The sequence below is a fragment of the Cygnus atratus genome, chromosome 8 (assembly GCF_013377495.2).
Source record: "Cygnus atratus isolate AKBS03 ecotype Queensland, Australia chromosome 8, CAtr_DNAZoo_HiC_assembly, whole genome shotgun sequence".
Classification (NCBI taxonomy): domain Eukaryota; kingdom Metazoa; phylum Chordata; class Aves; order Anseriformes; family Anatidae; genus Cygnus; species Cygnus atratus.
Genome location: NC_066369.1, coordinates 30,598,757 through 30,608,501, shown reverse-complemented (window position 1 = coordinate 30,608,501; position 9,745 = coordinate 30,598,757).

Here is a 9,745-nt window from a genome sequence, read left to right as displayed (position 1 = left end):
GTTTGGAAATTTGTGTGAGACGAGGCAAAGCCAACGTGCTACGGGCTGCCTTTGGTCTCGGGCCTGCCAAGGGGCGGCAGGACGGGGGCGGTGGCCCCACGTTCTGGCTTGTCCCGAGTGCTCACTTCTCCTCCCACCTCCTCTTGCGTTGTGCCAAGTCCCCTTTGTTCCATGCCAGAGGTGGGAGAGATGCTGTTTTTAAAATCACCTCCATTCAAAGGAATGCAGCCTCAAAACCAGTGGAGCCTCAAATCCACACTTCCGCTGCCAGCGCGGGGTCGGCCTGGTTTAATCTGGGCCCTCAGCCCTGCAGAAGGAGTCCTGAGCCTCCCGAGGCTCCGGTGCTGGCCTGCACATGGAAGGGAAGATCCACAACTCCCCTCCCAGCCTCTGGAGGCCCAGCTGCTGGGCCAGCCTCCCCCAGGCCTGACACCGGGCATCTCCTGGCTCAGAGGCTCTCTTGTGCATTAGCTGCAAGACTGGGGTTTCGTGAACGTGCCTCCCCTTTGTCACCCTGCCCTCCTTTCCGTCCTTATTGAACCTTTCACACTCAAAGGGCAACAATGGGAATTTGGGCACAGCCGGAGCTACGCGTTCATTGCAAGTGGTTTAACCACAAGCTTCAAAAAAGGGCGAAGAACAAAAGTTCAAAGTGTCCCCACTGCCACAAGGAGCCTCTCCAGCTGCAGTGCACGGAGGGGTTTTGCTGCAGTTCATAGCCCAGTGTTATAGCACATTTTTGCCCTTTCAAAAGCGTCAACTTGAGAACCTGTCCAGTCGGGCCACTTGTTATCTTAACTCTCCACTAAGAGGAACGAACAAAGTTCACATTTATCCCACTGTTATTTTAGCTCGCAGCCTAAGCACTTAGCCAGGAAGCATCTCAAGGACTTCAGGAGCTCTGTCGATGTATGCAGAGCCCAGACATATTTTATCTGATGCTCCAAAGTCTCTCTTCAGTTGCGCCAGTGGATAATTTCACTGATGTGCCAGTTTACTGAGAGGACAATCCAGATCTGTTTAAGTTTCGCAATATTCTAGTAGTAACTTATTTGACTCCACCAAACATTTTCTTTTCCCTTGCAGGGGCTATTTTCCTTGATAATTAACCAGCACAGTTACAGCTTCTGCCAGGCTCACCACCCTTACATACACGTGAAAGAGCTGACCGTGAGAACTCTGCCTGGTAGTTACTTGTTTTCAGCTGAGAGCTTGAGCTCTATTGCTGCAAGTATTTTTCTGGGACAAATATATCCAAAACCTGAAATTACATCCTTGCCTCTGGGAAAAGCTCAAAATCTCTTTTTGTCCCTCTGGCTCACCTCGGCTCTCAGCCTGCTTTATAAATTGCACTGCTTTGACAGGTAATAAGAACCTGTGCTATCGCTCGGCTGTTCTCCAAAGGCTGAATTTTGCAATTCTTGCTCAAGCAGCACTATCAGAGGTCAAAGAGAATATTGCCCCATTAAGCACTGATTAAACACTGCCGAGGGACCTCAGCTTCTCTGACTGTTTCCAAGCATCAGCAAAGCAAATATTTCAATCAACTGTTACATGCGTGGCGTAGGGTGATAGCGACCATCTGGCAATGTTTACAGCTCCAGCATTTTTTTTATAAAGTGAAATTTTGGTGGAGCAAGAATAAAAAGCAATTAATGCATTTCAGTGCAAATCATCTCTTAACCCTCTTTAAAAAGGAGATCTGCACCCCCTCTGCTGGGCTGCTTCTGATATGCAAAGATTTACCTAAAAGCAAATGCCAGATGAAGACACAAGAACTGACTGTGAGTGTCTAGGCAGAGGAGGAGGGAGCTTTGCAACAGACATAAACTGCTCATTAGTGCTTTTGAACCAGGCACAGGCACAGTATTGCTATAAAATGTATGGAAGAGCTCAATCTGCCAAGCACTAGCAGGAATGCTGTACCTGTATGGATGTGATTGTTCTGTACCCACACAACTGACAGCAGGAAAGGGGTTCAGAGAAGAGCAGTGGAAATGCTGATGGATTTCTAAAGTAAGACGTACGAGGACAGTTGGGAAATGTTGACTTTGCTTCATACAAAAAAGTGAAGATGGATCAAAGACTGTAACAATCCTTGCAGGTTACTTTACTGAAGGCAATTACCAATTGGTTTCCATGTCCTCTAAGCACAAAACTAGAAGAAATTAGCTTAATTCACAGCAAGAGGGATTTATATTAGCTACTTAGAAAAAAAAAAAAACATGAATATTATGCAATTGAAGGATGGCAGTAGAGGACACAGAGCTTGTGGATCCCATCACGGGTCTGTAAAAGTGAGCGAGACAGATACCTGCTGAGGATGATCGATAGACATTTGTACCTGGCCAGGACCAGGAGAAGGGATTAGGTGACACCTCAAGATCCTTCCTAGGCCCCTTTTTACAGCTCCCAGATTTAACAATAACACACAGTAATTCACAAGTCCTGCCAAGCTCAGGAAGGCAGAGGAGGAGGTTGCATGGGACCTCACGAGCATTTCCAACCCAAGCCATACCCAGGGTCTGGGGGCTGAGTGCTGGGCACAGTCCTGTGGCCAGGCAGCCCCTAAACCTCTCGTGAGGTCTCACAGGGGTCTCCCCACCAGGTCTTTCTCAACACCATGGCTGCTGTTGAAAATTTAAAACCTGTGGGATAGAATGGACAGACATACACATTCCCCTCCTAGGGCTGTTGTGGTGATTAACCGGGTCAATGCCTAGGCAATAACACTACAGAAATGCTAATTGATCTATACACTAATGAATCCATATATATTTCTGCCTGTGCACATATGCACGTACACACATCCTAGGTACTCAGATTGTAAAAATAAACATTCAGACTGAAGGAAATGCCAGAAGTGAGGCTCTGTGCTAGCTCAGCTCAGCCCTGCTGGAGGCAGCTAATTCATATGACACTTTGTATTTGTATTTTCTCCTCAAAATACCATTGACACATTCAGTACCTAGTTTAGTGCTCATCTAATGAGCAGCCATTTAATAATTTACTCCATTCCCATTGACAATCCATGCTGAACTCAACACTTCTTTGGTGTGAGAAGAAAGATTTTCCTTGTGGACTCCCTTGTCGTGCTTGCTATTAGCTTACTGTGTGCTTCCAAACCAACACAGGCCCTTCTGCCAGTCCCCTTCAGACCCGTACCGTTTGACACTTAGATCTCCATCAACAACCCATCTGGTCCTAACCTGTGCCTGTATCCCACCCCTGTTTGCAGAGGCTCATCTCTGTGTGCCCTGCACAAACCCCATCCAGGCAGTCGCTCTCTACTCCCATCTAAGAAAAAGAATAAAATTTGAACTCTGACAACACCAGCAGTCACTCGAGCATGTGAAAAACCCTCATATTGGACAAAACCTACGATATGCCGCAGGGAAGTCCTGCCCTGTGAGGAAGACACAGGAGCACAGCAGGGATTTCCCTCATTTGGCTCGACCCCATCCATGTGCAGGATGCAAACTGCTCGGGTCACTGCGTGCTACTGGGGCCGCTGCCGCTGCAACACCAGCACAAACCCCGCACTGACTTGCTAGTGCCTCATTACTGACTATGCTCCAGATTATGCAAGCCACAGCACTTCATTTAAAGAGAAACTGTCAACGTAATGGTGAATAAATTTGTAAGCTCCAGCTTATTTGTCATTATTTTTGCTCTTTGGCTGTATTTTACATTTCAGTTCAGACAATGGGAACCTTTGAAGTCAGCCTCAGTCCCAGACTCACTGGGCTGAAATTGCTGGGTTTTAAACACTGTGAGGGAGGAAAGTTATTATTTTATATATTTTCTTTTTACTATAAAATATAGCTCCTGATCACTGGCTTTATTTCACACATATTTGAAATGCAGCCAATGGACAACTGGTGAATTAAATAATCTATGTCTGTTGAGTGCGATGGTGGGTTTAGCTGCCAAATTTGAAGAAAGGAGAAGTGAAAAATAACTGTGTTGCATTACTTGATGGTGTGATGTGGTGCCTGTGTTCCCAAAACACACAAATATCCCCATGTAAGAAAGCTGCATGGTCGGTAATGGCAGCTGCGATGCTTCCCTTTCAGTGGAGGTCAAGAATAAATGGCAGTTGTGTTTGCACCTAAGCACAGCGCTTCAAGTGTTTTGAGTATTTATGCTTTATCCTAGTCTTTTCTCTGCCACAGTCCTGTGTTTTGATGCAATAACCGTTTGGGTGTCCTCTTCCAGTCACCACACCCTCGACCTTCCCACGTGGGCCCACAAGAGAGGCCGCAAGGGCCAGGCACGGTGCTGGATACGCACCGTGGGGACGTGCAGGAGCCAGGGAGGCTGTGGGGCCAGGGGCATGCCTGGTCTGAGCTCCACTACTCATGGGGAAGGGGCTTCACCTGGCCATGGCTCGAGCATGGCCAGCATGGCCATCAGCCTCGTGGCCATTAACCTCCCAGCCATCAGCCTCCCGGCCTCCAGCTCGCGTGAAGCAGCCCGGGCACCACGCTGGGCTTTGTTAGAGCCTTTCTTTCCTGTGTTAACATGGTTATTATTTATTTGAGTACATATACAGCAATTATAGTCAAGCTAAAATGGTTTTACTTCTAAAGTGTGCTAAGAGCAATTACTCTGTGCATCTACAAAGGGCTTTGATGCTATTATTTGCTCCCTAAGTGGGACGCAGATCTTGTATTTTAATCCGGTTCTCTAGTGTAGAACATAATGATGGAAATATCTGGGAGGCACATAAAGATCACACAGCATCGCAACTCATTCTAAATATTTACAGCACGTTTTAGAAAACGTCTTTGTTAGTAAGAATAAATAAAGTTATTTTGTTTACTTGGATAAGGAACCGTGGTTTGCTGACAGATGTGCAGCTGAAGTGTATTTCTGCTTCATAGAAGTTATTATGTGCAAGAAAATAAAACTAGATGATGAATTGCAACTGTCATTGATGATGACAAAAATAATTGAGATCACATTTTGGGTTGGGTGCATCTGCAAAAAAGATGGGGAAAATAAATACAGTGAAGTGCCCTCAGATGTTTTCCTACGCAGAGGCACCAGGGCTGAGACAGCCCGCCAGGCAGGATACAACCCAGCTGATGTGCGGGGTCGGAGTAAGGATCAATGGGACTTCCTTATTGGAAACACAGTTTCCCCACAAGAAGGGAATAATAGCAATCTGCATCCCGTGATCACAGCTATCAACAGCGAGACATTGCCTGTAGGATCAAACCAAACAACTTCCCCCCGCATTTAGACTTAACTATGCAGATACTCTGTTGGTGTAAAATAGCATCGCTTTGTAAATGCTAACGGTGCTCAGCTACTGTACCTAGCTAAGGATACAGCCCACAGCCCACAGCTGGTGACATGCTCCCACGGGAGAGGAATGCCGCGTGGGCCGACGAAAGGCCCGTGGGACAGCGCCCGCAGAGCAGGCTGAGAGCCGGGACCCCACCAGGCTGCAGCTCAGCCAGGGCGCAGGGCTGCCCTGGGGCACCCGGCAAGCATCACTCAGAATTTAGAGACTGGAGAACGGGAGAAAAATACGAATTCATCATGGATAGATGCTGAAATCTACGCTGAAGTGTAGCCAGCTTCCCCACCAAGAGGGCAGCAGAGGTGGTGAGCAAGGCGAGGCGCGAAGCGGCAGCTGGAAACCTCGGGAGCTTTGTTTTGCAGGGGTCGAGCATGAGAGCTGCAGAGCTGGAGAAGCTGCTGCTGCACAGAGCCTGCCTTCTCCTACGTGCCTTTGCTGTTTGCTCTATTCCTGGGCCAGCCTTGCCAGATCTAGGGTTAGACATGTCACAAAGTTATGGTTGGTGTATATAAACCATATGTAAGTGTATGTACGTGTGTACATGCATGCTATGTACAAGTATAGACATACTAGTTTATAATATCACATTTTGCATTAATACAAACCCAGTGCCTTACATTACTAGCGGCATATGCATGCCCATATAATTCAATTTTCATCATTTAGAAACCCTACCTTTTGCTCCAGCAACTGCTTCTGCATATGTTTGGTAAATACATAACTAAAAGAAATAATAGGGTTGACCCTGGCTCCAACCATTACAAACAAATCCTCGCCAGGAGCTGAAGCCCAACGGCAGGTTTCAGAGCAGAGCAGGGGGCACGTTGTCCAGTAGACTTCTAGTTCGGAAGGGCAGGCCAAAATTAGAGGGCAATTTTAACATTACCCTACTGCATGTGCACTGCCCAACCTGCTCAGAACATGCCAACCAGCGCCGCTGTGCTAACCAGCTGTGCAAACCTCCGCTCGTTATTTCTTCCAGATGCTCCCCTTGTGCAGAGCCCGTCTTTGAACCATTAAACCTCCAGCTCGGGCCATGGCTGCGGGCTGAACCCCTCCCTTTGGTGTTCAATTCCCTGTCGACATCTATTATGTGAACTCCGAGGGGCCGGCGCTCTTCTGACCATAGGCAGCGTCCTCAGCACAGCAGCAGGATGAAAGGGCTGATGAATGCAAAGGACAGGAGATGGGGCAACTGGAAAGAATGGGCCGGAATGGGCCAGAAAGTTAAGTTTTCATTCACCACAACGGCAGCCTGCTGACAACAGCTGTATTTCTGGCTCGTGTTCGGCTTTTGCCTTCGCAGGAACAGCCATAGCCGAGCGGCTGCCTTTGGAAATAGCGTTAACAGTTGGACGTAGCCTGCATCAGCCCCAGCTGCAAAAGCTGCCAGAGCAATAGCAAAGGGAGGGGTGAGGAATGGACCGGGCAGGGCTGCGGGTGTCGTGCTGAACCACGTTATTATTCACAGCGAGAGATTCCTACTGGATTCAGGCACTGAAACTGATGCCCCACGTCCCGTGTAATCAATATTGCGAATGCATCCCTTGCCTGTCCGTGGTGCCGTGGGCAGAGGAGCTGCCTGAAGGAGCAGAACGAAGACGCAGGACTCTGGTCTGCGGGGAACACTGGCACTTTGCTCCCTATGCTCAGACATCTACTGCAAGTCACCCTTTCCCAATACCTTTGTGCTTGGAGGGAAGAGTTCCCCCAGACTCCCAGTGAATATTATTACCGAGTCCGTACACATTGCCAGTGAGTTCTTTAATTCAGCTGCATCTCTCGTGCGCATTTAATAAGACACTTACTGGCACACTCGCTTTTGGGAATTACTGCACAACGTCACCACAAAACGCTCACGCTGCTCCCAGCCCCATCCCAGCGCGGGGCTGCAGGAGGCTTCGTGTGATAAAACAGCCCGGGGGTGCTTTGGGAGGGGGCTCGGGGTCTGCTCTGCCTTCACAGGGCGCCTGCGAGCACAGCGGGGTTCGCAAAGCTCCGTTCCCAGTCTGTGGTTAATGCAAGACAAACCAAGCCGATCTGTTTTTTAAATGGTTGGTTCCCTCAGGTGTTTTCTAAGACAAGTCTTGAAATGAGCAGAGACCCCTGGCCTGCAGTTAGCTGGGCTTCTCAAAACCAGCTTCAGTGTCTGGGAAGCATCTTCCTGGGGAAGAATCAAAAGATGAGAGAAAAATATTTCTAAGCCCAGTTGCATTCCACAGGGGATTATAAATAATACAGATGTTTTGGTATCTTTGGGCTCACAAAGAAGTCATTGATAAAACCCATTGCTTATCTGGCTGTGACTGAGTACACTCTATCTCTCAGGATTTTCCTATGACTGTTCAGAAATAACCCTTAAGATTTCAGGCTGTGTTCATCTGACCCAGAAAAATCACGGTATATGAGGGACTTGGTGATCTTGTTTTTGGGAAGGGCGCAGACCCTCTGGTCATTTTGCACCGGGCTGCACAAGATTTATTTGTAAACACACACCGATGCCGGACTGCCCTTTTTCTTCCCAGACTTAACAACCCCTCAGGGGCTGTGGATGGTTTAGGCAGACTGATTAAATCTGACTCGTCAAGTCAATGGGATCAGGAAGTTGGCAGCAGCTGCTAGAGGGAACACGTAGCTGCTGTCCTACGCCCCCCGCGCCCCTTCTGCCCCAGACACGCAGAGACGGGCAAGGGCTGGGCAGGACCGCAGCGTGGCTGGGCCTTTGGGGTTTTGCGTCTGGGGATGAAGGACTGCTGCTTGCCTTTGGTCAAACCTCCAGATGAACTCTTCTGCCCCCCAAAATCCCTGCACGTCTCCCTTGTTAACTCTTTGGCTGGTGCACCCTCGCTGCAAGCAGCTGCACGCACCGGCAGTAGGTTGGCAGCCACTTGGCTTCTCACAAAGCATCCACATGGGATTTTTCCAGACTTGCCACGTGCAGGCTCCGTGCTCGTATCTCTTTGCTTGCAATAAACACAGAGTCTTATGCAGAGACTGCATGAATATCCAGTGTGTTTCACTGCAAAGGAAGCCTCTTGTGTCAGCCTGAGGTCAAGGCAGAGCTGTTTCCTTCTGCGTAGTTTCCAGGGCTTTTAATTTTCCCTCTAACTGAAAAAAAAATCTTTCCTTTTTTTTTTTTTTCTTCTCGTGAAAATTATGAAAAGAAACCCATAAGCCTCACTGTCAGCCTGTGCATTTTCTTCTCCCTAATGATCAACCTAAGCAGTGCATTTCCAGCTTTAATATTTCTGGCTATTTGCATTCTTGCAGCCTCAAAAATCAGCTTCTTGCCCTCTTGGGCACATGCACTCTGCCAGCTCTTGCAGGTTGTAATTATAGCGGTAGGAAGAGGTGGTGGGGAAGCTGGTTAATGTCAAGGTCTGCTGGAGGGGAGAGTCAAGAATTCAAGCCTTCCCCCTACATTAAAGGCTATGGGGTTTTATTCAGAGCTCAAGCCAAAATCCTGACTGAGCTTCAAAAAACGAACATGCCACCTTAACATAATCCAATTTTGAGATGATTCCCCTGACACCTGTGCCGGATAGGGAACAGGTCCCAATTTGCCTTCAAGCAATTTGTGCCTTTAGCAAGCCAGAGGTGCCAGCTGTGCTTGGCTGCGGGGATCCCCCTGCACTGCCACTGCCTGCACACCCACGCTGCTGCTCACACTACAGCCAGATCCTGCCGGCAGAGGATACTGTGAAAACAAACAGCTCTTGCTGCCCTGCACCATGCCTGTTGCTGCTTCCCAGCCCGTAGCCCAAAGAAAGTGCATTTTCCCTACCTGGGATGCGTACGCAGCGTATTCAGAAATTTGTGTTCTGCTATAGAGGGAGACAAGAAGAGGGCGCAGGGATTTCATTGCCAAATATCAGCAGAATTAAATGTGTCACTGCTGGTTACAGGCTGATCGAATAGAGAAACATGATGTAAGGAAGGGAAGCAACGCTGCTGACAGTGAAGGGTTGGTGAAGGTTGGGAAGACAACTCCCAGGGGAAAATACTTATTGTATTTCAGAGTGCAACTGATAGATTTAATATATGATTATTACAAATTAACCATAAATTGAAACCCAGACAGTTTCCTGTTCACGGGGGTGGAGATGGAATATTAAGTACTTCATGCAATTATGAGGAATTGTTTCCATTTGGCATAAATCATTCTTCGGTCTCCATTATCTGCCCATAAAAAGCGCAAGTGTCTTGGCTTCTCCATATAAATAACTTCCTTTAAAATTACTCTTGCAGGGTCTGTGAGTGATGGGGTAATCCTGTTATGAGATTTTAATGCCAAATTACATATTCAGGCTGGAATGATGCTATTTAAACTACTTTACAGATGAAGAAAGAACATAATCATAGTTTTTCATTTCAGACGCATTTTCCCTTGTTAGTGCCTAATATCATTTACATAGACAAGGCTGTCAGTAACAG